Source organism: Bos javanicus, chromosome 2 (genome assembly GCF_032452875.1).
Source record: "Bos javanicus breed banteng chromosome 2, ARS-OSU_banteng_1.0, whole genome shotgun sequence".
Lineage (NCBI taxonomy): Eukaryota > Metazoa > Chordata > Mammalia > Artiodactyla > Bovidae > Bos > Bos javanicus.
In genome coordinates, this window is record NC_083869.1 from 65964568 (window position 1) to 65986065 (window position 21498).

Genomic DNA, 21498 nt, shown 5'->3' on the forward strand with positions numbered 1-21498 from the left:
CTATGGTTTTTCCAGTAGTCATGTACGGATGTCAGAGCTGGACCATAAAGAAGGCTGAGCATTGAAGAATTGATACTTTTGAACTGTGGTGCTAGTGAAGACTCTTGAGAGTCCCTTGGACTGCAAGGAAATCAAACCAGTTAACTCTAAGGGAAATCAACCCTAAATATTCATTAGAAGGACGGATGCTGAAGCTGAAATTCCAGTTCTTTGGCCATGTGATGCAAAGAGCCAACTCATTGGAAAAGACCCTGATGATGCAAAAGATTGAGGGTAGAAGGAGAATGGGGTGACAGAGAATGAGATGGTTGGATGGCAACCCTGACTCAATGGATGTGAGTTTGAGCAAATTCCACGAGATACTGAAGGACAGGAAAGCCTGGGATGTGGCAGTCCATGGAGTTGCAAAGCATTGGACATGACTTAGTGACTGAACAGCAACAAATCAAACCATGCAGTTTTGGAAGAGTGATGAACTAACAGATAAGTGAAATAAAACACAAATTCCATAAAATGTTCCAAAGATATTTGGAAATCTAGCATTTTAAGTGATAAGAAGAAAAAATAGATTATTCAATAATTAATTATTCAGGAAATCTTGTCAGAAGAAGTAGCTAGACACTGATAAAAGCTAAGGCTTTAAAATCATTCTAGATCAATTGATAGCGTAAATGTAAAAATTGTACCAAATGCATACTAGATTAAAATATAGATGTTTTAGTTATTTTGAGGCTGAAGAAGAACTTTTTAAAGTATAACATCCCAGGTAGAAACTTGTCACAAAATGATGATAGCCTTGACTCCTTAAAATGATAAACATGTCCTGAAGCAAAGTTTAAAGAGTGAAAAAGTGGGGAAAGTTTGCTTTGTAGATCAGGATTAATATCTCTAAAATGTTTTTTAAAACTCCTATAAAATATTGAGAAAACATTTCTGTCCCCATAGAAAAAACATACAAAGGACACAAAGAGGTAATTCACAATAGAATAAATACAAATGGCCAAGAAACATGGGAAATATGATGAACATTTCCAATACTCCATAAAAACAATAGCACCCCCCCACTTACTAAATTTGTGTGTAAAAAAGATTGGTAACACAACACGTAAATAGAACATAGGAAAATGGACACTCTCATACACTGTTAATAGAGTACAAATTAGTACAATATTTCTCAAGGGCTATTTGGCCGAAGGCACCAAAAAGAGAAATTTTGATCCTTTTTGATCTAGCGATTCCACTTCTAGGAAATTGTTTTAAGGGAAAAAGAAGCCAAAAAGGGAAATGATAAACTAGATGTCAGAAAATAAGTGTCTAATAATGATTATTATTGAAGGATCATTAATGAGTGAACATTGCTTGTATTAAAAATACTGACAAAGTAAGAAGACTCATAGTTAGTGAACCTTAATAAGAAAACATTTAACATATGGTGCATATATTTATTTTTGAATAGTAAGAGCCATTGATAAGGGTGCCAGTCTACATTAATTAACATAGCATGATAGTCACAACATAAAATTGAATGAAAAAGTTGTCTCTCCCATGGCATATACAATATGCTACCATTTATTTAAAAATATGCATGTAACATATATGCGATTGATATAACTCATTTTATGAGCTTGTGGTTCAAAAATAAGATGTTATAGCTCCTTTTAAATTCACATACTAGAAAGCTCAAGTCTGGGCTTCCCTGGTGGCTCAGTGGTAAAGAATCAGCCTGCCAATGCAGGATACACAGGTTCAATCCCTGATTCAGGAAGGTCCCACATGCTGAGGAGCAACTAAGCCTGTGCACTACAACTAGTGAGCCTGTGCTGTGGAGCCTGGGAACAGCGACTACCAGAGCCAGTGCGCCACACGAAGAGAAACCACTGCAATAAGAAACCCGTGCACTGCAGCTAGAGAAAAGCCTGCCCAGCAACGAAAACCCAGCAGAGCCAAAAAGAAAGAAAGAAAGAAAAGAAATAATAATAATAAAAAGCCTTTTGAATGTCCAAGTCCCCAGTTTGCTTCTGAACTGAAATATCCTTTTTTCTTCCTAGGGTTCCCTCTACCATAATGGTCTCAGCAAACTACCAAGGTTCTTTGTCACACTCACAGGATCAGTTCAGATTAATTTTGGCTTACAGCAAGAGTCAGATCTCAGCTGTGTTTCCTTGAAGCTGAGCACACATCAGATAAATACCACTAAAAACTGGTTCCTTGTCAGGGTCATCTGTTGCCAAACCAAAGACTTGAGGTTGCAACGTTTCCCGCCCCCGCCCCGCCCCTCGAGTGGCCAACATTATCAGATTCATAGCTGGAGCACATCGTAATTCCCATCAAATCTGACACGACCAAGTCTGAACCTCTATTTCTGGTCACTGCTCCTGGCCCTACAGCAGAATCCTTCCAGAAAGCCAAAATGTTCTGCTGATGGATGAGGGAAGCATGTTTCCCCTGTCTCAGCTCTGAACACCACCTCAACCTGGACCTTCTCAGCCACTCAGGAGCAAGCCAGGTTTGGTAGATTTCAATGTCCCTAGGCCCTGGACATTTCTACTAAGGGCTTGTTTTTTGTATCCCTATAAGGATTTCTTTATAGTGGTCTTATTGGTCTTACTGGATCAAACCAATAGGTTTCATATTTTTCTTTTTTTTTTCCTTATCTTAAAAAATAATTTAATTGGAGGCTAATTACTTTAAAATATTGTGGTGGTTTTTGCCATACATTGACAAGAATCAGTCACGGGTATGCATGTGTCCCCCATCCCGAACCTCCCTCCCACCTCCCTCCCCATCCCATTCCTCTGGGTTGTCCCAGTGCTCTGGTTTTGAGTGCCCTGTTTCATGCATCAAACTTGGACTGGTCATCTATTTCACATATGGTAATATACATGTTTCAATGCTATTCTCTCAAATCATCCCACCCTTGCCTTCTCCCACAGAGTTCAAAAGTCTGTTATTTTTATCTGTGTCTCTTTTGCTGTCCTTAGGGTCGTCATTACTGTCTTTCTAAATTCCATACATATGCATTAGCATACTGTATTGTTGTTTTTCTTTCTGACTTACTTCACTCTGTATACTAGGCTCCAGTGTCATCCATCTCATTAGAACTGATTCAAATGCATGCTTTTTAGTAGCTGAGTAATATTCCATTATGCATATGTACCACTACTTTCTTATCTATTTGTTTGCCGATGGACATCTAGGTTGCTTCCATGTCCTAGCTATTGTAAACAGTGCTGTTATGAACATTGGGGTATGCATGTCTCTTTCAATTCTGGTTTCCTCAGTGTATATGCCTCACAGTGGGATTGCTGGATTTATGACAGTTCTATTTCCAGTTTTTAAAGGAATCTCCACAATGTTCTCCATAGTGGCTGTACAGTTTGCATTCCCACCAAAAATGTAAGAAGTTTCCCTTTTCTCCACACCCTCTCCAGCATTTATTGTTTGTAGACTTTTTGATAGCAGCCATTCTGACAAGCATGAGATGGTACTTCATTGTGGTTTTGATTTGCATTTCTCTGATAATGAGTGATGTTGAGCATCTTTTCATGTGTTTGTTAGCCATCTGTATGTCTTCTTTGGAGATATGTCTGTTTAGTTCTTTGGCCCATTTTTTGATTGGGTCATTTATTTTTCTGGTTTTGAGCTACATGTTCAGATTAGTTCAGTCACTCATTCATGTCCGGCTCTTTGCGACCCCATGGACTGCAGCACAACAGGCCTTCCTGTCCATCACCAACTCCTGGAGTATACTCAAACTCATGTCCATCCAGTAGGTGATACCATCCAACCATCTCATCCTTTGTTGTCCCCTTCTCCTCCTGGTCTCAATCGTTCCCAGCATCAGGGTTTTTTCAAATGAGTCAGCTCTTCTCAGCAGGTGGCCAAAGTATTGGAGTTTCAGCTTCAACATCAGTCCTACCAATGAATATTCAGAACTGATTTCCATTAGGATGGACTGGTTGGATCTCCTTGCAGTCAAAGGGACTCTCAAGAGTCTTCTCCAACACCACAGTTCAAAAGCATCAACTCTTTGGCACTCAGCCCTCTTTATAGTCCAACTCTCACATCCTTACATGACTACTGGAAAAACCATAGCCTTGACTAGACAGATCTTTGTTGGCAAGGTAATGTCTCTGCTTTGTAATACACTGTCTGGGTTGGTCATAACTTTCCTTCCAAGCAGTAAGTGTCTTTTGATTTCATGGCTACAGTCACCATCTGCAGTGATTTTGGAGCCCCCCCAAAATAAAGTCTGCCACTGTTTCCCCATCTATTTGCCATGAAGTGATGGGACCAGATGCCATTATCTTAGTTTTTTGAATGTTGAGCTTTAAGCCAACATTATCATTGTCGTCTTTCACTTTCATCAAGAGGCTCTTTAGTTCTTCTTCACTTTCTGTCATAAGGGTCATGTCATCTGCATATCTGAGTTTATTGATATTTCTCCCAGCAATCTTGATTCTAGCTTGTGCTTCGTCCATCCCAGTGCTTTTCATGATGTACTCTGCATACAAGTTAAATAAGCAGGGTGACAATATACAGCCTTGACGTACTCCTTTTCCTATTTGGAACCAGTCTGTTGTTCCATGTCCAGTTCTAACTGTTGCTTCCTGACCTGCATACAGATTTCTCAAGAGGCAGGTCAGGTGTTCTGGTATTCCCATCTCTTTCAGAATTTTCCACAGTTTATTGTGATACACATAGTCAAAGGCTTTGACATAGTCAATAAAGCAGAAGTAGACATTTTCCTGTAACTCTCTTGCTTTTTCGATGATCCAGCGGATGTTGGCAATTTGATCTCTAGTTCCTCTGCCTTTTTTAAAACCAGTTTAAACATCTGGAAGTTCATGGTTCATATACTGTTGAAGCCTGGCTTGGAGAATTTTGAACATTACTTTACTAGCATGTGAGATGAATGCAATTGTGCGGTAGTTTGAGCATTCTTTGGCACTGCCTTTCTTTGGGATTGGAATGAATACTGACCTTTTCCAGTGGCCTGTGGCCACTGTTGAGTTTTCCAAATTTCCTGGCATATTGAGTGCAGCACTTTCACAACATCATCCTTTAGGATTTGAAATAGTTCAATTGGAATTCTGTCACCTCCACTAGCTTTGTTCGTAGTGATGCTTCCTAAGGCCCACTTGACTTCACATTCCAGAGTGCCTGGCTCTAGGTGAGTGATCACACATGAGCTGCTTGTATATTTTTGAGATTAATTTTTTGTCAGTTGCTTGGTTTGCTATTATTTTCTTCCATTCTGAAGGTGTCTTTTCACTTTGCTTATAGTTTCCTTCATTGTACAAATGCTTTAAGTTTAACTTAGTCCCATTTGTTCATTTTTGCTTTTATTTCCATTACTTTGGGAGGTGAGTCATAGAAGATCTTGTTGTGATTTATGTCAGAGAGTGTTTTGCCTATGTTTTCCTCTAGGAATTTTATTGTTTCTGGTCTTTTATTTCTTTTTCTTCTCTGATTGCTATGGCTAAAACTTACAAAAGTATATTAAATAGTTGTGGTGAGAGTGGGCACCCTTGTCGTGTTCCTGACTTTAGGGGAAATGCTTTCAATTTTTTACCATTCAAGATAATGTTTGCTGTGGGTTTATCATATATGGCTTTTATTATGTTGTGGTATGTTCTTTCTCTGCCTGCTTTCTGGAGAGTTTTTATCTTAAATGGGTGTTGAATTTTGTTGAAGGCTTTCTCTGCATCTATTGATATAATCATATCATTTTTATCTTTCAATTTGTTAATGTGGTGTATCACATTGATTGATTTTTGAATACTGAAGAATCCTTGCATCCCAGGCATAAAGCCCACTTGATTGTTATGTATGAACTTTTTAATATGTTGTTGGATTCTGTTTGCTAGAATTTTGTTGAGGATTTTTGCATCTATGTTCATCAGTGATATTGGCCTGTAGTTTTTTTTGTGTGTGTGTGTGACATCTTTTTCTGGTTTGGTATTAAGGTGATGGTGGCCTCATAGAATGAGTTTGGGAGTTAACCTTCCTCTGTAATTTTATGGAAGAGTTTGAGTAGGATAGGTGTTAGCTCTTCTCTAAATTTTTGGTAGAATTCAACTTTGAAGCTATCTGGTCCTGGGCTTTTGTTTGTTGGAGGATTTTCAATAATAGTTTGTATTTCCATGCTTGTGATGGGTCTGTTAAGATTTTCTATTTCTTCCTGGTTCAGTTTTGGATGGTTACACTTTTCTAAGAATTCGTCCATTTCTTCCAAGTTGTCCATTTTATTGGCATGTATTTGCTGATAGTAGTCTCTTATGATCCTTTATATTTCTGTATTGTCTATTGTGATTTCTCCATTTTCATGTCTAATTTTGTTGATTTGATTCTTCTCCTTTTTTTTTCTTGATGAGTCTGGCCAATGATCTATTTCATTTATCTTCTCAAAGAACCAGCTTTTAGTTTTGTTGATTTTTGCTATAGTCTCCTTTGTTTTTCATTTATTTCTGCTCTAATTTTTATGATTTCTTTCCTTCTACTAACCCTCGGGTTCTTTATTTCTTCTTTTTCTAGTTGCTTTAGGTGTAAAGTTAGGTTATTTATTTTATTTTTCTCTCGTTTCTTGAGGTAAGCTTGTATTGCTACGAACTTTCCCCTTTGCTTTACTGAATCAAATAGGTTTTGGGTTGTTGTATTTTCATTTTCATTTGTTTCTATGCATATTTTGATTTCTTTTTTGATTTCTTCCATGATTTGTTAGTTATTCAGAAGCGTGTTGTTTAGCCTCCATATGTGTGTATTTTTAATAGTTTTTTTTTCCCCTGTAGTTGACATCTAATTTTACTGCATTTTGATCAGAAAAGATGCTTGAAATTATTTCAATTTTTTGAATTTACCAAAGCTAGATTTATGGCCCAGGATGTGATTTATCCTGGAGAATGTTCCATGTGCACTTGAGGAAAAGGTGAAATTCATTGTTTTGGGGTGAGATGTCCTATAGATATCAATTAGGTCTAAGTGGTCCATTGTATCATTTAAAGTTCGTGTTTCCTTGCTAATTTTCTGTTTGGTTGATCTATCCATAGGTGTAAGTGGGGTATTAAAGTCTCCCACTCTTATTGTGTTACTGTTCATTTCCCCTTTCACACTTGTTAGCATTTGCCTTACATATTGAGGTGCTCCTGTGTTGGGTACATATATATTTATAATTGTTATATCTTCTTCTTGGATTGATCCTTTGATCATTATGTAGTGTCCTTCTTTGTCTCTTTTCATGGCCTTTATTTCAAAGTCTGTTTTATCTGATATGAGTGTTGCTATTCCTGCTTTCTTTTGGTTTCCATTTGCATGAAATGTCTTTTTCCAGCCCTTCACTTTCAGTCTGTATGTGTCCCTAGGTTTGAGGTTGGTCTCTTGTAGACAGCATATATAGAGGTCTTGTTTTTGTATCCATTCAGCCAGTCTTCGTCTTTTGGTTGGGGCATTTATTTACATTTAAGATAATTATTGATTAATATGATCCTGTTGCCATTTATTTTGTTGCTTTGGATTCGAGCTTATAAACCTTTTCTGTGTTTCCTGTCTAGAGAACATCCTTTAGCATTTGTCGAAGAGCTGGTTTTGTGGTGCTGAATTCTCTCAGCTTTTGCTTGTCTGTAAAGCTTTTGATTTCTCCTTCATATTTGAATGAGATCCTTGCTGGGTATAGTAATCTGGATTGTAGGTTTTTCTCTTTCATCACTTTAAGTATGTCCTGCCATTCCCTTCTGGCCTGAAGAGTTTCTATTGAAAGATCAGCTGTTATCCTTATGGGGAATTCCCTTGTGTGTTATTTGTTGCTTTTCTCTTGCTGCTTTTAATATTTGCTCTTTATGTTTCATCTTCATTAGTTTGATTAATATGTGTCTTGGGGTGTTTCACCTTGGGTTTACCTGTTTGGGACTCTCTGGGTTTCTTGAACTTGGGTGGCTATTTCCTTTCCCATTTTAGGGAAGTTTTCGACTATTATCTCCTCAAGCATTTTCTCATGCACTTCTTTTTGTCTCTTCTGGGACTCATATGATTCAAATGTTGGGGCATTTAACATTGTCCCAGAGGTCTCTGAGGTTGTCCTCATTTCCTTTAACTCTTATTTTCTGTTTTCCTCACTGCTTCATTTATTCCTACCAGTCTATCTTCCAACTCACTTATCCTATCTTCTGCCTCAGTTATTCTACTCTTGGTTCCCTCCAGAGTGCTTTTTATCTCAGTTATTGTATTATTCACTATTGATTGACTCTATTTCTTCTAGGTACTTGTTAAACATTTCTTGAATCTTCTCAATCCTTGCCTCTGGTCTATTTATCTGTAACTCCATTTTGTTTTCAAGATTTTTGATCATCTTTACTATCATTATTCTGAATTCTTTTTCAGGTAGACTCCTTATCTCCTCCTTTTTTGTTTGGTTTGGTGGGCGTTTATCATGTTCCTTTATCTGCTGAATATTTCTCTGCCTTTCCATTTTGTTTAATTGCTGTATTTGGGGTGCCCTTTCTGTAGGCTGGAAGTTCATGGTTCCTCTTATTGTGGAGCCTGCTCCCTGTGGGTGGGGTTGGACGAGTGGCTTGTCAAGGTTTCCTGGTTAGGGGAGCTTGCATCTGTGTTCTGGTGGGTGGAGCTGGATCTCTTCTCTCTGGAGTGCAATGAAGTGTCCAGTAGTGAGTTTTGGGGTGTCTATGGGTTTGGCATGGCTTTGAGCAGACTGTCTTTTAATGCTCAGAGCTATGTTTCCTGCTTTGCTGGAGAATTAGTGTGGTATGTCTTCCTCTGGGCCTTTTTGGTTCTTGGGTAGAGCTTGGTTTCAGTGTAAGTATGGAGGCTTTTGGGTGAGCTTTTGTCTATTAATGTTTCCTGGAATCAGGAGTTCTCTGATGTTCTCAAGTTTTGAAGTTAAGCCTCCTGCCTCTGGCTTTCAGTTTTATTCTTACTGTAGCCTCAAGACTTCTCCATCCATACAGCACAGATGACAAAACATCTAGGTTAATGGTGAAACAATTCTCCACAGAGAGGGACACCCAGAGAGGTTCACAGAATTACATAGAAAAGAGAAGAGGGAGGAGGGAGATAGAGGTGACGAGGAGGAAAAGAGGGGGAGTGAAAAGGGGAGAGAGCAATCTAGCCAGTAATCAATTCTCTAAGTGCTCTCCACAGTCTGGAACACCCAGAGAGGTTCACAAAGTAGCATAGAGAAGAGAAGGGGGAGGGAGGTTATAGGGGTGACCAGGAGGAGAAGAGGGAGAGTCAAAAGGGTAGAGAGCAATCAAGCCAGTAATCACACCCCTAAGTAAAAATGGATACTGATGATTAGATTCTTAAAAGTACAAAATTGATAACAAATACCAAAAAGCAAAGGTTAAAAATCTAGAGAAGATGTTAGACTGTCAAAAAAAACATTAAAAATACAAAACAAAATCAATCACAAAATTTATTATATATATATATATATATGTATGAAATTTGCTTTAAAAATAGGGTCTTTTGGCAAAGTAATCAGATCAGATCAGTCGCTCAGTCGTGTCTGACTCTTTGCGACCCCATGAATCGCAGCATGCCAGGCCTCCCTGTCCATCACCAACTCCCGGAGTTCACTCAGACTCACGTCCATCGAGTCAGTGATACCATCCAGCCATCTCATCCTCTGTCATCCCCTTCTCCTCTTGCCTCCAATCCCTCCCAGCATCAGAGTCTTTTCCAATGAGTCAACTCTTCGCATGAGGTGGCCAAAGTACTGGAGTTTCAGCTTTAGCATCATTCCTTCCACAGAAATCCCAGGGCTGATCTCCTTCAGAATGGACTGGTTGGATCTCCTTGCAGTCCAAGGGACTCTCAAGAGTCTTCTCCAACACCACAGTTCAAAAGCATCAATTCTTCGGCACTCAGCCTTCTTCACAGTCCAACTCTCACATCCATACATGACCACAGGAAAAACCATAGCCTTGACTAGGTGGACCTTTGTTGGCAAAGTAATGTCTCTGCTTTTGAATATGCTATCTAGGTTGGTCATAACTTTCCTTCCAAGGAGTATGTGTCTTTTAATTTCATGGCTGCAGTCACCATCTGTAGTGATTTTGGAGCCCAGAAAAATAAAGTCTGCCACTGTTTCCCCATCTATTTCCCATGAAGTGATGGGACCGGATGCCATGATCTTCATTTTCTGAATGTTGAGCTTTAAGCCAACTTTTTCACTCTCCACTTTCACTTTCATCAAGAGGCTTTTTAGTTCCTCTTCTCTTTCTGCCATAAGGGTGGTGTCATCTGCATATCTGAGGTTATTGATATTTCTCCTGGCAATCTTGACTCCAGCTTGTGCTTCCTCCAGTCCAGCATTTCTCATGATGTACTCTGCATATAAGTTAAATAAACAGGGTGACAATATACAGCCTTGACGAACTCCTTTTCCTATTTGGAACCAGTCTGTTGTTCCATGTCCAGTTCTAACTGTTGCTTCCTGACCTGCAAACAAATTTCTCAAGAGGCAGATCAGGTGGTCTGGTATTCCCATCTCTTTCAGAATTTTCCACAGTTTATTGTGATCCACACAGTCAAAGGCTTTGGCATAGTCAATAAAGCAGAAATAGATGCTTTTCTCTAACTCTCTTGTTTTTTCCATGATCCAGTGGATGTTGGCAATTTGATCTCTGGTTCCTCTGCCTTTTCTAAAACCAGCTTGAACATCTGGAAGTTCACAGTTCACATATTGCTGAAGCCTGGCTTGGAGAATTTTGAGCATTACTTTACTAGCGTGTGAGATGAGTGCAATTGTGCAGTCCTTTGAACATTCTTTGGCATTGCCTTTCTTTGGGATTGGAATGAAAACTGCCCTTTTCCAGTCCTGTGGCCACTGCTGAGTTTTCCAAATTTGCTGGCATATTGAGTGCAGCACTTTCACAGCATCATCTTTCAGGATTTGGAATAGTTCAACTGGAATTCCATCACCTCCACTAGCTTTGTTCATAGTGATGCTTTCTAAGGCCCACTTGACTTCACATTCCATGATGTCTGGCCCTAGGTCAGTGATCACACCATCGTGATTATCTGGGTTATGAAGATCTTTTTTGTACAGTTCTTCTGTGTATTCTTGCCATCTCTTCTTTATATCTTCTGCTTCTGTTAGGTCCATACCATTTCTGTCCTTTATCGCGCCCATCTTTGCATGAAATGTTCCTTTGGTATCTCTGATTTTCTTGAAGAGATCCCTAGTCTTTTCCATTCTGTTGTTTTCCTCTATTTCTTTGCATTGATCGCTGAAGAAGGCTTTCTTATCTCTTCTTGCTATTCTTTGGAACTCTGCATTCAGATGCTTATATCTTTCCTTTTCTCCTTTGCTTTTCTCTTCTCTTCTTTTCACAGCTATTTGTAAGGCCTCCCCAGACAGCCATTTTGCTTTTTTGCATTTCTTTTCCATGGGAATGGTTTGATCAAAGTAATAGTAGATTATAAAAATGAACATTGAAGGAGTAATAAAGGACTTAAATTTCATAAAATTAAAAAATCATAATAGTAAAAATGTATCTAGGAATTTCTCTGGAGCTGTTATGGGCAGTGTGGGGTCAGTTGTTTCAGATAGTTCCTTGTTCCAGCTTGTACTTGTTCTCAGGGTCTATGCTGCTGCTGCTGCGAAGTCACTTCAGTCGTGTCGGACTCTTTGTGACTCCATAGACAGCAGCCCACCAGGCTCCCCTGTCCCTGGGATTCTCCAGGCAAGAACACTGGAGTGGGTTGCCATTTCCTTCTCCAATGCATGAAAGTGAAAAGTGAAAGTGAAGTCACTCAGTCCTGTCCGACTCTTAGCGACCCCATGGACTGCAACCTACTGGGCTCCTCCATCCCTGGGATTTTTCCAGGCAAGAGTACTGGAGTGGGATGCCATTGCCTTCTCCCCTCAGGGTCTGTCTATAGGCCCCCTCCAAAACTTAGTCAGTATTAACTACGGGGTTTTAATCTGGTGCACCTGTCACTTCCAGAGCAGTTCCCATGTCTTCATTTATTTTGGCTTCTGTTTGTAAATCTCTTCAGTGTCTAATTTCTGCCCTGACACAAGGAGGTGAAGGTGGTCACTTATTTAGGCGCACTTGCTCAGTTGTGTTGTTGAGAGGGAGCGACACTGCAAACAAATATCACTGGCATGTGTGGGGAGTGCTCTCAGTGTATGGACCACACTGGGTTTGCCCCAGTTCAAGGCGGAATGTGCTTCCTGGGTCTATACTGCTCAGGCTCCAGGATGCCCTGGAGGGGTACTGTCCAAAGCGGGCCGGCGTTTCGTACACTTCCCAGGTCTAAGCTGCTCTGGTTGTCGGGTACTCTGCAAGGGCACAGTCTTGGTTGGGTGTGCATTTTGTGCCCTTCTCAGGTCAGAGCAGCTCAGGTGCTTGGCGAGTGTACTGTCACATGTTCTCTCTTCCCAACTCAGGGGTTGAACCCACATCTCCTGTGTTGGCAGGTGGATTCTTTACCACTGAGCCACTTGGGAAGCCCCTTCTTAAATGTAATGAGGGCTTCCCCAATAGCTCAGATAAAGAATCTGCCTGCAATGCAGGAGACGTGAGTTAGATCGCTGGGTTGGAAAGATCACCTGGAGAAGCGAATGGCTACCAACTCCAGTATTCTTGCCTGAAAAATCCCATGGCAGAGGAGTCTGGTGGACTGCAATGCATGGGCTCACAAAGAGTCAGATACAGCTGAGTGAGTAAGCACACAAAGGTAGTGTAAGTCATCGGGGGAGAGCTGGGACCACACCCCAGTCTTTTGACACCTCCATTTGAGTGAGACTGCATTCCACCACTCTCTGTGTCTGTATTTTGTTTTTCACTTTAAAAATAAAAAGTTTATAAGATAGTCATTAAGGTCTATCTCTGCTTTAAAATTCAATGACCTTTGAAAAAATTAGTGACTCAGAAGACACATGAGACAGCTTGGAATATGTTGGCATCACTAACTGTATTGAGTTATATTATTACATTTATTATAGTCGGAGCTACTTCAGAATGAGATCTTTTATTTACTAGTAGCAGAAATGTGTTTTATTTGTGGAGTTAAAATTTTTGGAAAAAAAATGAGGCCAGTGCCTCACTCTTCAAAGGAGCTCTTATCTCCCTCGACTCTGTTAGATGAGGATGGTTGTAGGTTTTCTCATTGCTGTCACTTAGGATGCATTGTAAAGCATATTTTACCTAGATTGCTTCAACAAACTTTTCAACCCTCTGAGCAGTCATTAGCTCATTCCGCTCTTTTACTTACCTGTCCTTTTCTACCCTCATTACTTAAGACCATATGCAACTGAGATGGCTTGATTTGTCTGGTGTTAGACAACTGAGATTTGTCTGGAATACTCTTTGTGTTTCACTCATATGCTCTCCAGGACCTTCTTTTCATGATTTGTTGGGGGCATTCTTTTGATCTGTAACTTTCATCAAAAGTCATTCAAGCTCTGTTTCATCTCCATAGTGGATCTCTCATGCATATCATTATATCATAATATTAAAACATATCATCTAAACTTTTCAAAAACAAAAATTTTAAGAATCATCCCCCACAGTATTAGGATTGGAACTCAGAAGGCAGGCTTCAAGAGGAAGTGCCTAACATGGCTTGGATGGGATTGGTGACCCTATTAGAATTCAGACATAGTCAAATCTGGATCCCAATCCTGTATTCCATCCTCCTCCATCACTCTTTCCACCCTATCCCACTTCTTCCTTTAAATTGTTTATTAATTTAACAATGTTTCAATTATATGAAAATTATTAGAATAAATGTGAAGTTCCTTTACAAAGGGTAATCCACATGCCCACTCCTCTCTTTAGTTGTAGCCATTAACATTTTTGATGAGTGTCTTAGTAGACATTTTTCTGTTTATCTCATATGTATATACATATTAGATGTAGATTAAATATATAGATATGGGTATAGATATAGATATGGACTTAGATATATAGATATGGAAGGGCTTCCCAGGTGGCTCAGTGATAATCAGCCTGCCAATGCAGGAGACATGGGTTCAATCCTGGGGTCAGGAGGATCCCCTAGAGAAGGAAATGGCAACCCACTCCAGTATTCTTGCCTGGGAAATCCCATGGACAGAAGACCTGGCAGGCTACAGTCCATGGGGTCGCAAAAGAGTCAGACATGACTTAGCAACTAAAAGAACAACAAACAACATGTAGATATGGATGTAAATTCACATAGTTTTGCATTTTACAGTAAGGTGGATTGTGATATATGTATAATTATCTGACTTTTTAAAAATTTAATAAGCCCTGGATGTGTTTTTAGGTAAGTAGCTGTAGATCTATTTATTCTTTTGAATTTATCCATTATATAAGTGTACCATAATATATTCAGGGCTTCTCTGATGACTCAGAAGTAAAGAATCTGCCTGCAATGCAGGAACCACAGGAGATGTGGGTTTGATCCCTGAGTCTGGAAGGTCCCCTGGGGGAGAGCATGCAGCCTGCTTCAGTATTCTTGCCCGGAGAATTCCATGAACAGAGGAGATTGGAGGGCTATAGTCCATGGGTCACAAAGAGTTGTACACAACTGAAGTGACTTTACATAAACCATTATATATTTACTATTATCCTAATAATGGATATTATTGCTAATATTATTAATTACTAAAATATATATTCAGCCTTTTTTTCAAATTTCTTTGTAAAAACAATGCTACAGTAGTATCCTTTAAGGCCACCTGCAAGTATTTCTGTACACTGTGTTGATTCAGATTCACAAACCTCATCAGGTTTGCTTGGCCATGGTTTATTGTTAGATGCTGCTGAGCAACCTTCCAGTTAGCCTGGTGTTAAGGAACTAAAAAGCGTCTTGATGAAAGTGAAAGCAGAGAGTGAAAAAGTTGGCTTAAAGCTCAACATTCAGAAAACGAAGATCATGGCATCCGGTCCCATCACTTCATGGGAAATAGATGGGGAAACAGTGGAAACAGTGTCAGACTTTATTTTTTGGGGCTTCAAAATCAATGCAGATGGTGACTGCAGCCATAAAATTAAAACACACTTACTCCTTGGAAGGAAAGTTATGACCACCTAGATAGCATATCCAAAAGCAGAGACATTACTTTGCCAACAAAGGTTCGTCTAGTCAAGGCTATGGTTTTTCCTGTGGTCATGTATGGATGTGAGAGTTGGACTGTGAAGAAGGCTGAGCGCTGAAGAATTGATGCTTTTGAACTGTGGTGTTGGAGAAGACTCTTGAGAGTCCCTTGGACTGCAAGGAGATCCAACCAGTCCATTCTGAAGGAGATCAGCCCTGGGGTTTCTGTGGAAGGAATGATGCTAAAGCTGAAACTCCAGTACTTTGGCCACTTCATGCAAAGAGTTGACTCATTGGAAAAGACTCTGATGCTGGGAGGGATTGGGGGCAGGAGGGGAAGGGGACGACAGAGGATGAGATGGCTTGATGGCATCACTGACTCGATGGACGTGGGTCTGGATGATTTCCGGGAGTTGGTGATGGACAGGGAGGCCTGGCATGCTGCGATTCATGGGGTCGCAAAGAGTTGGACATGACTGAGTGACTGAACTGAACTGAACTGAACCATATTCTCATAGGCCCCAGAGGGAAGCCTTGATCAATGACAAACAGAAGATATTGGGAAGCTTGTGGATAAATTATTTTCCTTCCTTCTATCTGATGGGTTATTGCCAGATGTAGTGTTTAAATGTGCCCTCTTAAGAGATGTGCTGTGACTGAGCGACCAGTGTGCGTTCTGCTAAGGCTGTGCAGTGGCCAGATTCATAATTCACCATTTTATATTTGCTTTCCCTCCTTATTCGCCTCATTTTCTTTTTTCTCTAGTCTAAATTTCTTGGGATTGTATGCCTAATGAAACATTAAATGTCTATTTTGCCTCAGGTTTGTATTATAGAAAATTTGGGCTTAAAAAATGTTGTTGTTCAATTGCTCAGTTGTGTCCAACTCTTTGCAACCCCATGGATACAGCATGCCAGGCTTCCCTGTCCCTCACTATCTCCTCAAGTTTGTTCAAACTCATGTCCATTGAGTCAGTGATGCCATCTATCCATCTCATCCTATGTTGCCCCCTTCTCCTCCTGCCCTCAATCTTTCCCAGCATCAGGGTCTTTTCCAATGAGTCAACTCTTTGCATCAGATGGCCAAAGTATTGGAGATTTAGCTTCAGCAACAGTCTTTGCAATGAATATTCAGGGTTGGCTTCCTTTAGTATTGACTGGTTTGATCTCCTTTAGTCCAAGAGACTCTCAAGAGTCTTCTCTAGGACCATGGTTTGAAACCATCAATTCTTTGGTGCTCAGCCTTGCTTGTGGTCCAACTCTCACATCTGTACACCACTATTGGAAAAACCATAGCTTTGACCGTGTGGATCTTTGTCGGCAAAGTGATATCTCTGCTTTTTAATACGCTGTCTAGGTTTGTCATAACTTTTCTTCCAAGGAGCACGTGTCTCTTTATTTCATGGCTGCAGTCACCATCCAGTGATTTTGGAGCCCAGGAAAGTACAATTACACTAAAAAAAAAAAAAATTACACCACCCTACCTTTTAATCAGATATATAGTTGCAAATATATATCTATTTTTGTTTTCATTAATTGTTCATACTTACATCATAAGAAGAGCTATGTTGATATGTACATGTGTATATATATATATATATATATTATATTATAAAGCAAGATATTCCTTTTTGAGCATTCAATAGCGGTAAAAAACCTCTCTGAGTGTATGTTCAGGTGCAATGAAATCCTTTAAGTGATGAGTTCTAGTGCTTTAATTTTGTAGCTAAATAAAACAAAGCCTGAATTAGTTCTTTATTCTTCTCTGAATTACACTATAAAACTGTTACTGCTCTCCACAGAAGCCATCTTTCAGAAAATATGAAGTTGCTGAACACAGCATCATTAAGACACCCTAGATTACATTTTTTTTAATGTTAGAAAGATAGTTGGTAGCATAAACTTTCATAACTTCATGATGCAGAGAGAACTTGATTAGCCTTTTGTCCAAGGTTTAGCCTACTGTGCAGAGGGGAGAAGGAATTCAAGGATATTTTAATCTTATTTTGTGTTCCAGGGTGACGTGCGTGTAGGCAAGGGGAGAAATGGTTAGAGTCTGAAATAAATAAAAACTGTCAAAACCTGGGCAACTGAAGCCTATCTCTGACTTGTCATCTCTCCATGGTGTTCTCAGGACCAGTAATCATAATCCTAACCCACATTTGTAGTTTCTGATCTAGGAGGGGCTAACAGTCCCTCTGTGAATATATTTTCAAATGTGTACGTGTTATTCAAAATACTTCATTTACTGTGAGAATGTTGGGAACAGCAGATAACCCTTAAATTACAGATCTGAATCTATAGTGTGATGTTCTCGGTCACACATATCCTTGTATACTCATCCTGTGTCTGCATGCAAATGGAGAGAGATTCATACAGGGGATTCTGACTGCACTGTTAATGAAGCCCAACTTTTTATTTTTTCATCTGTTACTCTGACTGTTTTTCTGAGTTGGCCTCACTTTCAGAACCCTGAAACTTAGTTGGGCACAGGGCAGAAGGAAGAGCATGGATTCTCTGGAGAGTCTCCAAGGGAGATTTCTTTAGATCAGGAGAGTAGGTGGATATATAGGAATTATGTTGGCTTTTCATATTTGCTTAATCTGAAAAATGGATGTGGCGCTTTAATGAACTCCTGAAAAGAGTACACTCGGCCAACCATGAATGCAGGGTCTCAACAAAGGTGTAGGAGGAAGCAGGGGGTTTAATGGAGTGGAAATATGTCAACAATGTTTCTAGTTGCCAGGAAACCAGATACACCTGTGTTGGCTTAGAATGAGGTCTGCGAGGATTTGTAAACTGGAAACCTCATTTGAATTCTAACTATATTAAAGGCATTGATGGACCCAGGCCAGTTTACCCTGTAGTTGGGAGAACTGGAGCTCTCTTGCGTAGTTACCTACTGAAAAACATGCTCTTGCATTGCTTTACTGATGAAAAAGAAATATTTAACTAACTGCTGTCATCTGGAAACCATGTCTTGAATTCACAGAGTTGCCACTTCTCAAATTGCAGCTTCCTGCTGGTGACTTACATGCCAGATCAGAGGGCAAAAAGAGAAAGCTAAAAATGCAAACTGCACCCTTTCCATTATTCAGTGTTTTCTCTGACCACTTCATATTTCTGAAATAAAGACTTTATAGTAAAATCTTAAGAAAATGTCTTCATTTTTCTCAAAATAATTCATACACAAGTTTACAGAAAGTAGAATGAAATATAATACTCCTTATAATGGTGAAGACAACATTCTTCAAAGTCTTAGTGTCCATGAATCATTCTGGAATGATTATATATGGTGGGTAACTTGAATATATGTATTTTCAGTACTCTATTTTAGGAAATGTGATAAGTTCAGTTCAGTTCAGTCACTCAGTCGTGTCCAACTCTTTGCGACCCCATGAATTGCAGCACGCCAGGCCTCCCTGTCCATCACCAACTCCCGGAGTTCACTCAGACTCACGTCCATTGAGTCATTGATGCCATCCAGCCATCTCATCCTCTGTCGTCCCCTTCCCCTCCTGCCCCCAATCCCTCCCAGCATCAGAGTCTTTTCCAATGAGTCAGCTCTTCGCATGAGGTGGCCAAAGTACTGGAATTTCAGCTTTAGCATCATTCCCTCCAAAGAAATCCCAGGGCTGATCTCCTTCAGAATGGACTGGTTGGATCTCCTTGCAGTCCAAGGGACTCTCAAGGCCTTCTCCAACACCACAGTTCAAAAGCATCAGTTCTTCGGCGCTCAGCCTTCTTCACAGTCCACCTCTCACATCCATACATGACCACAGGAAAAACCATAGCCTTGACTAGAAATGTGATAAAGATGCTGCTAATTGTTTGACACTTATGTAGGGGTCTATGTCTGTATGTTTTTCCTGTGAAGCTCTGAACAATTAAATCTTGTAGAAATGGTTCTGTGCCACTTTTAATGCCTAGGTCTTAGGAGACTATCAACTTCTACATACTGTCTTCTAGAATACTTACACTTGGAATCCAGTATTGATGTGGTGAAAAAACTCAATTACCCCAATGTAGAAGTCCATGTATGAAAGAACTAAGACCCTCAACTGATGGTATTCCCTGACTTTCCAGACAACAGCCAGCACTTACTTGCAATTGTTTGAATGAGCCATCACTGAAGTGGATACCTAACATCCACATGAACTGCCCCGGCTAATTCCATGCAGAGGAAAAGCACTGCCCAGCCAAGCCATGGCCAAAGTCCTGATCCACAAAATTGTGAGATATAATAAAACAGTGGCTGATTAAAGTCACTGGACTTGGAGGTAATTCATTATGCAGCAAAAGCTAGCCAGAACAGAAATTTTGGCGTAGGGATGATTAAGAGACCTGGTTTCAAATTTTGGCTCTAACATTTAATAGCTATGTGATTTTGGAGATAGTTATTAAGCCCTTCAAGGGCTACCCAGGTGACTCAGGGGTAAAGAATCTGCCTGCCAATGCAGGAGATGCGGATTCGATCCCTGGGTCAGGAAGATCCCCTGGAGAAGGAAATGGCACCCCACTCCAGTATTCTTGCCTGGAAAATCCCATGGACGGAGGAACTCGGTGGGCTACAGTCCATGGGGTCACAAAAGAGTTAGATACAACTTAGTAACTAAGCAACAACAAAATTAAGCCCTTCTCAGCCTTAGTTTCCTTATCTGTAAAATGGCAATAATAATATATGTTTTAAAAACCAAGGTAAGCATTAAGGCTATAATATGTAAATTGACTATTACATTTCCTGAAAAATGATAGTAACTCCAAATGGAAGCCATTGTTTGTTATTCATCAAACATTTAGCCCACTCCTCTGCACCTTCTTCTTCCTAAGCAGTTTTTCAGATTAGGGTATTGCCAAAGGAAACACCATTTTCGAAAATTGGTTTAGCAAGGTGATCAAAGCTTTAAAATGTTCTTATATCTTTCATCAGGTAATTCTATTTTATGAGTCTATTCTAAGGAAATATTCCTAAATACTGACCATAATAAATCCCTTCATGAAATACGATGCTTTTATAATACTCTGATCTCTGCACAGAGAAGTCTCTTGATTTCATCACTGTGTTATCTAGACATAAACCAAAGTTTTCAGCAATGGCTGAAACTCACTTCAAGTTGAAACCATCCCCAACATCATAACTTAGAAAATATTAACAACACTGGAATCAAGATTGCCAGGAGAAATGTCATTAACCTCAGATATGCAGATGACACCATACTTATGGCAGAAAGTGAAGAAGAACTAAAGAGTCTCTTGATGAAATTGAAAGAAGAGACTGAAAAAGTTGGCTTAAAATTCAATTTCAGAATGCTAAGATCATGGCATCCAGTCCCATCACTTATTTGTAGGGGCTCCAAAATCACTGCAGATGGTGACTGCAGCCATGAAATTAAAAGGTGCTTGGAAGCAAAGCAAAAACGTCCTTGGAAGAAAAGTTATGACCAACCTAGACAGTGTATGACGTTACTTTGCCAACAAAGGTCTGTCTAGTCAAAGCTATGGTTTTTCCAGTAGTCATGTATGGATGTGAGAGTTGGACTATAAAGAAAGCTGAGCACCAAAGAATTGATGCTTTTGAACTGTGGTGTTGGAGAAGACTCTTGAGAGTCCCTTGGACTGCAAGGAGATCTAACCAGTGCATTCTGAAGGAGATCAGCCCTGGGATTTCTTTGGAAGGAATGATGCTGAAGCTGAAACTCCAATACTTTGGCCTCATGTGAAGAGTTGACTCATTTGAAAAGACCCTGATGCTGGAAGGGATTGGGGGCGGGAGAAGGGGATGACAGAGGATGAGATGGTTGGATGGCATCACGGACTCAATGGACATGAGTTTGAGTAGGCTCCAGGAGTTGGTGATGGACAGGGAGGCCTGGCATGCTGCAGCCCATGGGGTTGCAAAGAGTCAGACATGACTGAGCAACTGAACCAAACTGATTAGGTTGAGTACATACACTATCAGATCAGATCAGTCACCCAGTGGTGTCCGACTCTTTGCGACCCCATGAATTGCAGCACGCCAGGCCTCCCTGTCCATCACCAACTCCCGGAGTTCACTCAGACTCACGTCCATTGAGTCAGTGATGCCATCCAGCCATCTCATCCTCTGTTGTCCGCTTCTCCTCTTGCCCCCCATCCCTCCCAGCAGCAGAGTCTTTTCCAATGAATCAATTCTTCGCATGAGGTGGCCAAAGTACTGGAGTTTCAGCTTTAGCATCATTCCTTCCACAGAAATCCCAGGGCTGATCTCCTTCAGAATGGACTGGTTGGATCTCCTTGCAGTTCAAGGGACTCTCAAGAGTCTTCTCCAACACCACAGTTCAAAAGCATCAATTCTTCGGCGCTCAGCCTTCTTCACAGTCCACCTCTCACATTCATACATGACCACAGGAAAAACCATAGCCTTGACTAGACGAACCTTTGTTGGCAAAGTAATGTCTCTGCTTTTGAATAT